The following is a 15,368-nucleotide window of genomic DNA, read 5'->3' on the forward strand; positions in this document are numbered from 1 at the left end:
TAGATAAAAAGTCTTACTATCCCAAAGATTTCAACCCCGCATGGAATATGATAAAATAAATGTATTTGAGGGTTGCAACCAAAGGAAAGACTAAAATCTTCATTGTATAATTGAATACATGATCTAATAATCTTAATTGTGAGTTTGGTACATGAATGATCCCAAGAAAGAGAGGGGAGAAAAAACTGTAGAAGTCTTCAATCCAACTTCATGAAGCCAAGATCACATGTATGCAAAATAACCTATCACCAAGAAGAATGGAATAACAAAGTGAGGGTTTGGGCTCTACAAATATGAAAGATTATATTATCAAATCAAGAACCAAAAGAACAAAGTATACAATGATCAATTCTAATATAGGAGATCTGGTAACCTAAAATAAGAAACATTAAAAAGAAATCATTAGATAGTTAATATAATTATTAAATGTCACTAATGCATAAAGTGTTATCTTAAGAGAGAACTAAAGGTAACTTAATGATCAAGTCAAGATGACTTACTAATTAATTTATTACTTTATTCCAACACCCCCCTTAAGATGAGCAACAATGCATGAAAAGCAAAGGAAACTACAATGCAGAAAATAAACTTGGGTCCCGACAACATGGCCTGATGAGGTACCCAATTACAACTAAATCTCTATAAAGCAGAGAAATATAGAAAACCGCATGGAAAAAATCTACTCCTAAACGAGATGGAAATAATGTTGAAAAACTAGTGAAAGACTATAGAAGCATCCAAACAAAAGAATGTCCCTGAAAATAGGAACAAAAGAATGGTCATGAAGAACACCACTAAAGCATGAAGAAGCTACAAATTCTATTGAAAGGTAACTGTTAATCTGAAGAACCTGTTATCATTTGTTCGCCCCGCAAAGATTCAATTTTTTAAAATGTCCAGCCCGTCCAACGGCTAACTCCCAAGTTAATATTATTTAATGCCTAAGCCTTATAACATATTTTTTGCGGCCCGCAAGTTCTCTGCCATCAGATCTGAGGAAGATCGACAGTTGGCGCTATCTCGCCATCGAAAGTTGCACGAGATTTATGTTCGCGACATGGCGCCCTAATGACACGTGTTCGGTGGGTCCAATGGCGGGCAACATGTTTTGGCAGGTCAGAAAAGTTCCACGGCACCGTGGGCGCTATGTCGCTATCGTGTGTTGGCCGAAAAATCTTTATAGCGACATAGCGCCCGACGAAAATGTCTTACGGCGGGCAGGTTACGTCACTGAGAAATGTTCACGGCGAACGGTCAGTTCACGGGCCGAAAAGTTCAAAAGCCGGCAAGGTGCCATGTCACCATCGAAAAATTCACGAGTTTTTCGATAGCGACATAACACCCGGCCGGTCAGAGGGTTTTCTACGGTGAGTCCCAGTGTTTGGTGGGAAAGGTTCGCGGCAATGGAAAAGTCACCATGGCGAGAGCTTCAGGCAAGGGGTTAAGTTCTCCACCGTCAAATCTGCAGTGATCAACGACAGGCGCCATCGTGCTATGGAAGAGTTGTACGGTTATTACGATAGCGAGTTAGCGCCTGGAGGACACGTGTCCTTGTGGGTCCAGGTTTGGAGACGCAGGAAATACAAATAGCGATACGTGGCCGATTTCTATTGATTGATGCACTGAGGAGCAGTATCTATCGTTGACCGTCAGATCAAGGAGAATCGATAGAGGACGCCATGTCGCTATGGTGAAGTTGTGTGATCTTTACCATATCAACATAAGGTCCATCCGCCACGTGGATCAGCAGGGCCAGGTCTCACCAAGTACGCCAGGTGTCATTTGAGTGTGGTGCGGTTGCTGAGGTGGCGCCAGATATGATGGGCCCGAGGTAAGGACATCACAGTAACATGGAGAGTCTTCATGATCGTCGGATCAGGGCAGATCAACGAAAGGCGTTGTCTCGCTATGGTAAAGTTGTGTGATCTTTACCATAGCGACATAGCATCTTGCTGACACGTGTCTCGCTGGCTCGGCCAAGGTTGGCGATTAGCGGCTGGCGGTTAGTGTGATCATTACAGTTAATGATAACAGTCTGAAAGGTGGCACAGTTAGTTCAATAAAAGGAGGTCAACCGCAAAGGACTTCCCAGGTGGTGAAACGAAAAGAAGCGATTGGCTCGCGTGGCCTAGTTGGCTTATGAAACTAGGTTGACCTCGCTAATCCTGTTGATTCATGAACCAAGAAGCGAGGGTGATTGATTTTGTTGTGCGATCTGATCTTCATGATCAATCCCGACCTACCAAAAATGAATGCGAAATATAGGGAGACACTCCACCACCTCAGTCAATCCATCTACCCAATCAAAACATTAATGGCATCATTTTCAATCCTCTCAGGACACCTGCTACAACAAAAATCAGATTTTCCTTAGATTTCCATGATTGTCCTCCGTAGGACTTAATGGCAGGTAGCTGCAGGGTCACTTCAACAGGAAAAGATCTCAGTTATGCCTGAACTATAAAGGCAAATTTTGCAATTTTTGTAAGGGAGGACTCCTTTCTGATTTCTCTGCTACTGCTTGCAGATTGTAGTGTAAAATTCCCTTTGTCTCTGAGCTGTATAACATTCTATATCATCTCCTTCAGCCATCAATGTGTATGTGCATTCATCTTGCCTCTCGTTGGTGTATTGTTGAGATCTATGACTTGCATATTGTGTCTATTTTCGGCCTATTGGATAATATATAAGTGAAATCCTTTTCCTTGTGTTATTCAGTTTGGTTTCCTGATCTATATGTGGTTGTTGATTGACATAAGTCTGGGTGTGTATGTCTTTTGAATGTTATTTTGGTTTTGTAGTGCATATATGGGCAGAAATGAAGTCTGAACACTCTATTTTGGTGCATCACCTCCTTAGATTAGACTAGGTAGATTTGCTTTCGTGCTCTCTTTCTCCCTTTTCCTCTCCAAGAGTAGATAGGTGCGCCCTGATAGTAAGAGGAAGCCGGCCTTCTCCGGAGACTCAACCTCGCAGTTCAAGTCCCACAGCTTGGAGGTTGTTTCCATGTTTCACTAGGTTGTCCTCATGCATAGGCCTTGGACAAGGGTGCAAACCTAAGTAACAACAGTTTTTGGCACGCCCAGTGGGACTGCATATAACAAAATTTAAAGTCTACTGGTGTTAAGAAGAAAGAGTTTCAGAGATTAATGCTGAAGAGGTAGTGCTGGCTTCAGTATTCAAGCCTTTAAGAGGTTGATTCTTCAAAGTACTTGGTGACTTTGAACATCAACAAATCTGGTTCCAGGCCAAAGTTGCAGTGATTCATGCCTAGAGCTGAAACAAGGGCGTCTTTTAGAGGTAAATTTCAATATCAAGAGCTTTCTCTTTCAAATCCTATAAGGAGGAGGACTAGAACTTCATTATCACCGGTTAGGGGTGTAATAACAGTAATATACCTGTAAGGTCTGTCTCTACTCCTCCTGTTGCTCAAACTCAGCCTAGATTGCCATCAACACTCATCAATAGATTTACATGGCACAGCTAAGAGTTCATGCTTTTGCCACCTTTAATGGTGGAAGTCCTCTATTGTTAGCCCAAAGACATGATATACCAGTATCTGCACTAAAAAGTATACTTGATTTTACTAGTGAAACTTCCATCTCCCCTTTAGAGCATATCCAAGAAGTAGCAAATGTCTGTAACATTCATGCTATTATAGAGGATGATGTTGCTGTCAGACTTCTAGCCTCATCTTTAAAAGGAAAAGCATTATAGTGGTATAGAGGCTTAGCTCATGGTTCTATAACTGATTGGGATGGACTAGGAGCAGGATTATGCAAACATTTTGAGGATAGAAGTGACTATCTGTCACTTTTGGAGCAGTTGACTACTATTAAAAGAGCCCCCCATGAGTGTATGACCGATTTTAACTATAGATTTCAAAAGACATGGGATAGAATACCTACTACAGTGAAACCTACCCCCGGTAATGCCTTCTTGCATTACCTTAGAGCTTTTAATAGTGATATTGCCACTACAATCCAAACTATGGGAGGAGATACCTTGCCTAATGCTTATGAGATAGCCATAAAAGTTGAGAACATCCTGATACAAGGAGGAAAGTTGGCTCCAAGACCCCCTATGCCTTTCTTTCCTGATGTTCCCAACCACCAACCAGCAATGGCCCCTCTTCCTACAGCTTCTACATCACAAGCCCTTACTCCAGTCCCTCAAGCTCCTACATCCTCAAATGGGATAGATGAACTCAAAGAGATGCTCCAAGGTCTAGTGCTGAATATAGATAAGAGAGAGAAGACCCTGGATAAAAAATTGCAAGAGCAGGGGAGGGAGTTGAAGGACAAAGGAAAGAGATTAGAGGATAGTTTTTCTATGATACAAAAAATGAGTAACAAGGTGGTGGCCTTAGAAAGGAAGCAAGCTCAAGGTGGCAAGCCTCCCCAATTGCAATATCAAGCTCCAAATGGTGGTAGGCCTCCTAACCAGTGGAATAGATCTTTTGATTAGGGTAGGCAAAATAGTCATGCTTCTGCTTCAAGCTCAAATCAGAATAGAGCTATAGTCCCTCAAAATAACTTGGCCCAAGATCAAGATTTCTGTCCTTCTTGCAACTATTCTTATGCCTATTGCATGTGCCAGAAGGCAGAATCTTATTTGGCCCTAACTTCCCAAGAACCTGCAGCAAAATAATTGTACAAGGAAGATCATTCCAAGGAGGCCTCATATATTCAAGGACATGATGATTGCTCTTTCATGAATCATCAGATTGGGGAGCATTGTAATGTAAACTAGGATTCCGTTGCTCATAACACAAGAAGTAAAAGGAGAGCTATGGAACATGTTGCCCCTCCTTCTCCTAGGCAGGCCTCAACTTCAGGTGTTGCACCTCATGCACATGCAGCAAATGAACAAACAAGTACTTCACAACAGCAAAAGCAAGATTCTAGAAAGAAAGATGCAAGTGACCCTTATGTTGCTCCATCTCAACCTCTTATAAATGCAGCTCCCAAAGTTCCTAATACACCATTCAGTGTGGTAGAGAAAATGAAGAGGACAAATGTGAACATTTCTATGTGGGATGTTGTTGCTACCATACCAATGCAGAAGAGGATGTTGCAGCAAGAATTAGAGAAGATTGAACCCAGGGATCAACCATTTACCATGGAGAGTGCCACAAGTCTAGTACAACCAGCAGGGGATGTGGAGACAAATAAAAAGGTTAGACCTCCTCCATTCTATGTTTCTCTGATTATAGGGGGCAAATTAGTCCACAATTGCATGATAGATTCAGGGGCTAGTAGCTCAGTAATGCCTAGGTGTGTTTTTGATGCTTTAGGAATGAAATATGAGCCCATTGTTAGGGATGTGTTACAATTAGATGGTAGTACTGTCAAAACTGTAGGTATCCTTAGGAATGTGGAAATGGCCCTACATGCATGCCCTAGTTGCACTGTGATTCAAGACATATCTGTTGCTGAAGTCAAGCCCTATTTTGCCATTTGTCTTTCAAGAGACTTCACTGCCCAAATAGGTGGATTCATATCTGTTGATTGGTCATATATGTCATTTAAGACCAGATATGGAGCCAATGCCTCAATTAGAGCAGAACCTAAAGCCCTTCATCACACTGAATCTTACACCCCCAATCCCATCAACATGAATTGCCCTATTCTAGAGATGGATGAAAATGACATAGTAAATGAGCTTGCCACTTCCATAGCAGAGATTCCTAATTTCGTCTTGGATGAGTGGGAAAATGCATATCAGTTTGAGCCTATGTCAGAAATTCTTGAGACAGGCCTTAGTACATATTGCATAATAGAGAAAGAGGCTCAAGTTCCTAAAATTGTTGGGACTAATGAGGATATAAGTGGAACATGGAGTATGTACTTTGACAGCTCAAGGAATAGAAATGGATCAGGGGCTGGTGTTATGCTGATCTCTCCTGCACAAATAAGATACTACTTCTCCTTTAGACTCCAATTCAGTTGCACCAATAATGTGGCCGAGTATGAATCTTTGATTCAAGGTCTCTTACTTGCCCAAAAGAGAGGAATTCAAGCCTTGAGAGTATATGGGGATAGTGAGTTGGTAGTTAACCAAGTGAGAAACCGGAATATCACCAAAAATGGCCTTCTCAAGTCTTACAAACACAGAGTCTGGGATTTTCTTGAGGGCTTCAATGCATTTAATATTCAGAGCATTCCTACGAAAGAAAATAGACATGCTGATAGACTTGCAGCAGTGGGTGCAGCTTATGATGTACCAGGGAATCTTGAGGAGAAGAAGAAGCAACAAATAAGGGTGGTAGTGAGGCTTGCCATCCCTGACAACAACACTCATTGGTAGGTGTTTGATTCTGATGAAAAAATTGTGAGTTTCTTGCAGAATGAGGCAGAATTCTTAGATAGAAACCAGTCAAGACTGCAAGATCAGTATGGTGATCAGATCATTCATCTCAGTTCTAACAAGTTTCCCAAGGGTCTCATTACCTTGGAGAGTGTCTTTAATCCTGATGATCAAACAAGAGGCAAAGGGATGAATCTAGCTGCAGAGAAGGATGATTATGCCCCAGTTACAATTGCTGATGAAAAATCTCTAAATATGGGGAAGGTATGTTCTGAAACTGAGCAAGAAAACTTCATTCAGTTATGTCGATAATTTAATGATGTATTTGCTTGGACATATGATGACTTAAAAGGATTTGACCCTAGTTTGTTTCAGCAGACCATAGATTTAATTGATAGGGCCAAACCGGAAAGGCAAAAACAGAGGCCAGTGAATCCTAAGATTGAACCTCTAATGAGAAAAGAACTATCCAAGTTAATAGAGGCTAACATAATTTTTCCCATCAAACACTCATCATGGGTAGCTAACCTTGTCCGTGTAAGGAAGAAGAATGGAGAAATCATACTATGTGTGGACTTTAGGGATCTTAATCAGGCTTCTCTTAAAGATCACCATCCTCTCCCTTCCATGGAGCAGATTCTGTCCAGAGTCAGTGGGTCAAGGAGATTCTCTTTTCTTGATGGATTCTCTAGTTATAATCAAGTGCTGGTTAAAGAATCTAACAAACATAAAACAACATTTACTACTAAGTGGGGCACATATGCTTATTGCAAGATGCCATTTGGACTAACAAATGCAAGTGCCACATTTCAGAAGGCAATGGAGATGGCCTTCAAAAAATTAATTGACAAATTTGTCTTAGTATACCTTGATGATATAACTGTATATTCAAAGAATGTAGAAGATCATTTTGATCATCTAAGACAGGTATTTCTAAGATGTAGAGAGTTTGGGGTCTCCCTCAACCCAGCCAAGTGTGTCTTTGCTACAAGCCAAGGAAAACTATTGGGACACATTGTATCTAAGGATGGGCTGACCATTGATCCAGAAAGAACAAAGGCAATACTTGCCCTTCCTCTTCCTAAACACAAGAAGGGGCTGCAAAGTTTCCTTGGTAGAATAAATTTTGTAAGAAGGTTTATTCCTAATCTTGCTACCATGGTGAAACCTCTTACAGCTATGCTTAAGAAAGGTATGGTCTTCTCATGGACCAAGGAAGGGAAGGAGATTTTTGAAGAGATCAAGACAGCCATAGCCTCAGCCCCTACTCTCATGAACCCAAATTTTGAGAAGGATTTCATCCTCTACACTTTAGGTGGTGAGTCAAGTATCTCTGCTGTCTTGACTCAAACAAATGGCATGGATGAGGAGCAGCCCATAGCCTTCTTTAGTGAAGGGCTCAAAGAATATGAAGATAAGTACAACTTTGTTGAGAAGCAGGCCCTTGCAGTCATCAGAGCCTTGAAGAAATTCAAGCACCTCTTGTCCCACAATAGGATCCATTTGTTGGTGCCCCATGCCAGTGTAAAGGATTTCCTGTTAAGCAAGGATATCAGTGAAAAGAGAGTTGGATGGATCACTAAGGTAATGGAGTATGATGTTGATATTCATATTACCAAGCTGGTAAGAGGGAGAGGATTGTGCAAAGAAATGTTATCAGGCCAGGATTTAGATGAAGAGGCTGCTATGGTATTAACAGAGCAACAGGAGGAAGGAAATGATAATGGTCCAAGGAGCTAGATAAATGATATGAAGAGCTAGTTATCAGGGAATGGATACCCTCAGGGATTGGAGAGAACTAAAAGGAGACAATATAGACTGCAGTCCATTCCCTATGTTGTGATTGATGGTATCCTATTCAGGAAGGATTTTAATGGGACCCTGTTGAGATGCATTGAAGTGGATCAGGCTGAGAGGATGATTAAGGAACTTCATGATGGCCCTGATGGTGGCTATTTCTCTGCAAGAACAACTGCCATGAAGATCATGAGGGCTGGTTATTATTAGCCATCTCTATTCCATGATTGTTATGGATATGTGAGAAAATGTGAGAAGTGTGCTTTCTTCTCAAGCAAACAGAGGCTTGCAGCTCTCCCCCTTCGTCCTATTCAGGTGGATCATCCCTTTACCCAATGGGGGTTAGATTTTATAGGCCCCATTAATCCTCCATCTAGTGCAGGTCATAAATGAATTTTGGCTGCTATCGATTATTTCACTAGATGGACAGAGGCAGTTGCCTTGAAGGATGCCACAGAACCATCAGTTGTTGAATTCCTTGATGGAATTGTATCTAGGTTCGGTACTCCTTCTACTATCATCTCGGACAATGCTAAGTCTTTTGGTTGAACCCAGATTTGTGCATGGGCAATGAATCACAATATCTACCTAAGCACATCATCAAATTACTATCCCCGGGGTAATGGTTTGGCTGAGTCTTTCAACAAGAATCTCATTAGAATCATGAAGAGGACAATAGAAGACAATCAGAGGGTTTGGCATAAGAAATTAAGAACTGCTCTGTGGGCTGATAGGATAACACCCAAGAGATCTGTTGGGGATTCACCTTTTGTGCTGGTATATGGTAGGGAGGCCAGACTCCCAATTTCATTGGAATTCCCATCCTTAGAGTTGGCTCATCAGCTGGAATTGATTGAAGATATGCCATGTCAGTAAGAATGACAGAGCTGATCGAACTAGAAGAAAAGAGAAAGAAAGCCATGCAAACCCTAGAGATACGTTAGCAGTAGATGAAAAAGAGTTTTGATAAGAAGGCTAGGGTCAAAACCTTCAGAGAGGGAGATTTAGTTCTAAAGTGGGATTCAGATCGAGCAAAACCAGGAAGACATTCCAAGTTTGACCCACTATGGAGTGGCCCCTATCTGATTGCTAGTTGCAAATAGGCTAATGCATTCCAGCTAAGCAGGCCAAATGGTGAAATTTTGCCCATTCCAGTCAATGGGATCATCTGAAGCCCTGTTTCTAAAAATTTGGGAATCCATGTACATAAGTAGTTTAGTTTCTTTTCTGTTGTTTCTTGCTTTTCAAGAAGTGCGCGGGCACAGCCGCCTCCCTGTGAGGTAGAGGATTTTGAGGTGTCTCAGGTTGCAGAGGAGGTCTTGTTTTTTGTTTCCAGTTGCAGTTGCAGAGCTAGGGTTTAAAATGTTTTGATCTCCTCATAGAAGGGTTAGGGTTTTGCAGTTCTCAGATTCATACTTTTTTGACTCCATGGCCCAATGGATTATTTATAGGCAACTAGTCATACATCGAGCAGGCTCATGTCCCCTGTGAGTCGCCAGAAATGTTATCATTTGTTCGACCTACCAAGATTCAATATTTAAAAATGTCCAGCCTGTCCAACAGTTAACTCCCAAGTTAATATTATTTAATGCCTAAGCCTTATAACATATTTTTTGCGGCCCGCAAGTTCTCTGCCGTCAGATCTGAGGAAGATCGATAGTTGGTGCTATCTCGCACGAGATTTATGTTCGTGACATGGTGCCCTAATGACACGTGTTCGGTGGGTCCAGTGGCGGGCAACATGTTTTGGCAGGTCGGAAAAGTTTCACGGCACCGCGGGCACTATGTCGCTATCGTGTGTTGGTCAAAAAATCTTCATAGCGACATAGCGCCCGACAAAAATATCTTATGACGGGTAGGTTACGTCACCGGGAAATGTTCATGGTGAACGGTTAATTCACAGGTCAAAAATTTCAAAAGGCAGCAAGGCGCCATGTTGCCATCGGAAAACTCATGAGTTTTTTGATAGCGACATAGCGCCCGCCCGACCGGAGGGTGTTCTACGGTGAGTCCCAGTGTTCGACGGGCAAGGTTCGCAGCAACGGAAAAGTCACCACGGTGAGAGCTTCAGGCAAGGGGTTAAGTTCTCCACCATTGGATCTGCAGTGATCAACGACAGGCACCATCGTGCTATGGAAGAGTTGCACAGTTATTACGATAGCAAGTTAGCGCCTGGAGGACACGTGTCCTCATGGGTCCAAGTTTGGAGACGCAGGAAATACAGACAGTGATACGTGGCCGATTTCTATTGATTGATGCACTGAGGAGCAGTATCTATCGCTAACCGTCAGATCAAGGAGAATCGATAGAGGACGCCATGTCGCTATGGTGAAGTTGTGCGATCTTTACCATAGCGACATAATGCCCATCCGCCACATAGATCAGTAGGGCCAGGTCTCACCAAGTATGCCAGGTGTCATTCGAGTGTGGTGCAGTTGCTGAGGTAGTGCCATATATGATGGGCCCGGGGTAAGGACAACACAGTAACATGACGAGTCTTCACGATCGTCGGATCAGGGCAGATCAACGGAAGGTGATGTCTCGTTATGGTAAAGTTGTGTGATCTTTACCATAGCGACATAGCGTCTTGTTGACACATGTCTCACTGGCTCGGCCAAGGTTAGCAGTTAGCGGCTGGCGGTTAGTGTGATCATTATGGTTAATGATAACAATCTGAAAGGTGGCGCGGTTAGTTCAATAAAAGGAGGTCAACTGCAGAGGACTTCCCAGGTGGTGGAACGAAAAGAAGCGATTGGCCCGCATGGCCCAGTTGGCTTGTGAAACTAGGTTGACCTTGCTAATCTTGCTGATTCATGAACCAAGAAGCAAGGGTGATCAATTTTGTTGTGCGATCTGATCTTCATGATCAATCCTGACCTACCAGAAATGAATGCGAAATATAGGGAGACACTCCACCACCTCAGTCAATCCATCTACCCAGTTAGAACATTGATGGCATCGTTTTTAGTCCTCTTAGGACACTTGCTGCAACAAAAATCAGATTTTCCTCAGATTTCCATGATTGTCCTCCGCAGGACTTAATGGCAGGTAGCTGCAGGGTCACTTCAGCAGGAAAAGATCTCAGTTATGCCTGAACTATAAAGGTAGATTTTGTAGTTTTTGTAAGAGAGGACTCCTTTCTGATTTCTCTGCTACTGCTTGGAGATTGTAGTGTAAAATTCCCTTTGTCTCTGAGCTGTATAACATTATGTATCATCTCCTTCAGCCATCAATGTGTATGTGCATTCGTCTTGCCTCTCATTGGTGTATTGTTGAGATCTGTGACTTGCATAATGTGTCTATTTTTCGCCTATTGGATAATATATAAGTGAAATCCTTTTCCTTGTGTTATTCAGTTTGGTTTCCTGATTTGTATGTGGTTGTTGATTGACATAAGTCTGGGTGTGTATGTCTTTTGAATGTTATCTTGGTTTTGTAGTGCATATATGGGCAGAAATGAAGTATGAACACTCTATTTTGGTGCATCACCTCCTTAGATTAGACTAGGTATATTTGCTTTCATGCTCTCCTTCTCCCTTTTCCTCTCCAAGAGTAGATAGGTGTGCCCTGATAGTAAGAGGAAGCTGGCCTTCTCCGGAGACTCAACCTCGCAGTTCAAGTCCCACAGCTTGGAGGTTGTTTACATGTTTCACTAGGTTGTCCTTGCGCATAGGCCTTGGACAAGGGTGCAAACCTAAGTGACAACAGAACCTTCTTTGAAATAGAACCTGACTAGGTAGAGAAGAGTATAGTCTACATGAGCTCCCTCAAATGGCACTACTCAAATCAGGAGGAAAATAAGGTAAACAGTTGAACTCAAAGTTAAAAATGGCATGAAACACCAAAGCCTAAAGATTTGATCAATTGAACATGGAAGGTTACCTCCAAAATAGGAATGAAAAGAAAAGTGTTCATATGGTAAATGAAATAACTCACCAAAATGCATAGGAACCCAACCACTACATCCACTTACTACATAGGAACAAATATTGTATACATAGCTCACTCCATCAAACCAAGGAACCATAAGAATCAACAGGAGAACCTCCCAAATGCAAAAAAGGACGAGGTGATAGGCAACTAAAAAAATTGGCCAATAAAAATTACATGTCAAGGAACCATGATCAAGATGCATAGAAGAATACATAATAGTGTTATGAGGTGATCAATCTCAGACACATCATGAGGCTAATGTCAAAGAAGGAATACTTACTGACAAAGGTAGATAAAAAACAAAGGCAAACATCATGCCCCACGCCGCCACTCCCCCCACACCTCTCCACCCCCATGACACTTAATCAAAGTAGTGCATGCACAATAAGACACAAAATATGGTAGATCTCAAAAATACAGTAATCTAGAAAAGTGCCCTTAAAATGACACTACTTGAATCAGAAGGCAAAACAAGGCAAACAACTAAACCAAAAATGCAGATGGAATATGACACTTTATCTCAATATGTTTGAATAAATGCTTACAAAAGATGTCAACAAAGATCGGGAGGGACATAAGGTTGGAGTAGAATGTGGAAGAAACTAGCATCATCAAAAAGAGAACAAAATAAGCTTTCCAATGATATAAAGTTTTCAAAAAATGAAGTCTAGATGCTCAAGATATGTCTCCCAGAGTGCAAAATAGAACCCATATCTTTGACTTCATAAACAACAACCAAACAACATCAAAAGTCAAAAATATGTACACCATCATGACAAACTCAAAACTAACTTTTTGGAAATATCTTATTTGCAAAAAATGGAGTCTCTATGAGCAAGATATGGCCAAAAAAACTACAACATGCCCCAAATGATGCCAAGAGGGCTAGGAAGCATGATATAGTGATGATGTCATCATTTTTCTTGCCTAAACTTGATGGTCATATGGACATCACATACAAAAGGACTTGTTGATCGGTAATGGTGTGGCATGATGACCAAGTGTTGATGCATTGGCAGAGGTGGCATGTTGACTAGGCATTGTGGTGGCACTAATATAAGCAGTGACATAGGCACTACGGTGGTAGAAACTACATGGCACATGGAACCCAAGATGACTAGGCATTGATGTGCAGGGCCTTCTGACATGCATCCTTTGTAGCCAACTACATCCAAATTTGAAAAACATTAAATGGAATAGGGGTTTTCGAGTGCTGTGAATATGACAGTGAAGTCTATTTGGGCTTAAAGTGCACCAAAGAAAAATGAACCTCTATTTCATAAAAATTCAATCAAAATTGTGATCTAGCTGAAAAAACCCCCATTACTCCAAAATATTCTTCAAAATTAGAATAAGTTACAATAGGTCAATTCTCTAATACCATGTAGAAGTTGATAAATACAACTTCAAAGAACTCGAAGAACACTTTCATGCAATGATAACCTTTCACCAGGAATAATGGACTAACAAAGAAAGGATTTGGGTTCTAAAAAAATGTGAATGATTATATTATCAAATCAAATAAATTAATAAAGTATACAATGATCAACCCTAATATAGGATATTTGGCAACATAAAATAAGAAACTCTAAAAAGAAATCATTTAATAATAAATATAATTATTAAATATCACTAATGCATTAAGTGTTAACTTAAGAGAGAATTAAAGGTCACTTTTAATAATCATGTTAAGATGACTTAATAGTTAAGTTATTACTTTATTCTAACATAAACAAACAATTTCTATAGCAAAGATGTGGTTGAAACTAAATGATATTTTGTCATTGATTGTGTTAAGAATATTTGTGTTTATTTTGCAAACAATTTGAAGGTGTCATGTCTAAATGATCTATTTGAGGAAGCAAGATCTCATAAAATAAAAATATTTATAATCAAGATTCATAATAGAAGAGATGGAATTTGAAGGACTTTGAAAATGTGTTGATGTTTTTGTTATTTGGTCCCTAAGAGCACTTGTACATGTGGATGGCATTAAACTTCCATCATTAATTCATTTATGTATAGTCCACAATATTGGGAGAACTACTTTTGGGTCTTGCATATGGCTTATAATATATGGGACTACCCCGTACAATATATGCACAACACATGAGGTGCACATGCCCTACTCCTATAGGATTTACACTTTTGAGCTCTCTCTAAAGAGCACAAGTTCTCCACCATAACATAACAATTTTTATATTATTATTTTTTATTAAAAGAAACAATCTAACAAGGGGGTTAACATTTTCACAATCACAACTTGGAGGCATCTACAAGAATGACACATTAGCGAGGGTGTTAGCTTTACAAGTTAAGGTCATCAATGACTCACTAAAGAACACTAAAAGTAAAAGTACACACAAATATAGAGTATAAAAAATGAACAACACACTAGCATAAAGGCTATTATCCCTCCTCAAGAGTGGGATGGTAACTCACTCACCATTTGTGGAGAAGAATGAGAGTTTAAAGAACTATTTTTCCTATGTCATCGAACAACTAATCAGGCGATGTTGTTCTTAGGATCCACATCATAAGGGGGAGCACCTAACGCTACTCTATTTTGACAGTTAGCAATATAATGGTTAGAGTGTTGAAAAAGTTGTATATTGTTAACTAGATATTGGAGTAAGGTATGAGCAACAAGCAAAGAGGGGTCATCATGGAAAGAGGGTGTCACACCAATATGAGTAAGAGTGGTATATATTATTATTTTGTTAATTTAATGGAGATAGGTTTTAGTTTAGCAAAAAAATTGTTGGTAAGCATGTTTGAGTCTAAGTAGTGTTGGGATGAGTGACCTTCAAGGAGGTGTTGATTCTTTCCCATGTTAGCATTACCTAGATGCAATGAATGCTAAGTGTGTTGTTCATTCTTATCATATAGGGTTCATGTAAACTACTAATCATAAAATACAAGTAAACAAGTTTGACTCAAAAACTAAATAGGTACATCTTGATAGTAATACCATAGATTGACATAGTCTTAGTGTCCATTGATTGATAAAGAGAGGTTTTTTTTTTTCTATGTATAATTATTTTTTGGTTCATTGGGGATTAAGTCTTTCTAAGTGTAGGCCTCTAATAAGAGATAAGTTCAAGGTCATTGTTCTTGGTGACTTTGAGAGAATGATTATCTCTACTTAGTCCTTTTTTTGGAAAGTAGTATCAACCTGAACTCATCATTTTAAATCAAGTGGCAAAAATATCTTAGTTTGACATAGAATCCTCTATAAAAGAAAATGAATTTTTTTATAATTGCATAGCAGTCTTGGTTTTTTATTAAATTATTTATTTTTTATTAATTTAAAAAATAGGTTTTCTTTG

The sequence above is a fragment of the Cupressus sempervirens genome, chromosome 2, assembly GCF_028749045.1.
Source record: "Cupressus sempervirens isolate cs-2001-9-10 chromosome 2, ASM2874904v1, whole genome shotgun sequence".
Taxonomy (NCBI): domain Eukaryota; kingdom Viridiplantae; phylum Streptophyta; class Pinopsida; order Cupressales; family Cupressaceae; genus Cupressus; species Cupressus sempervirens.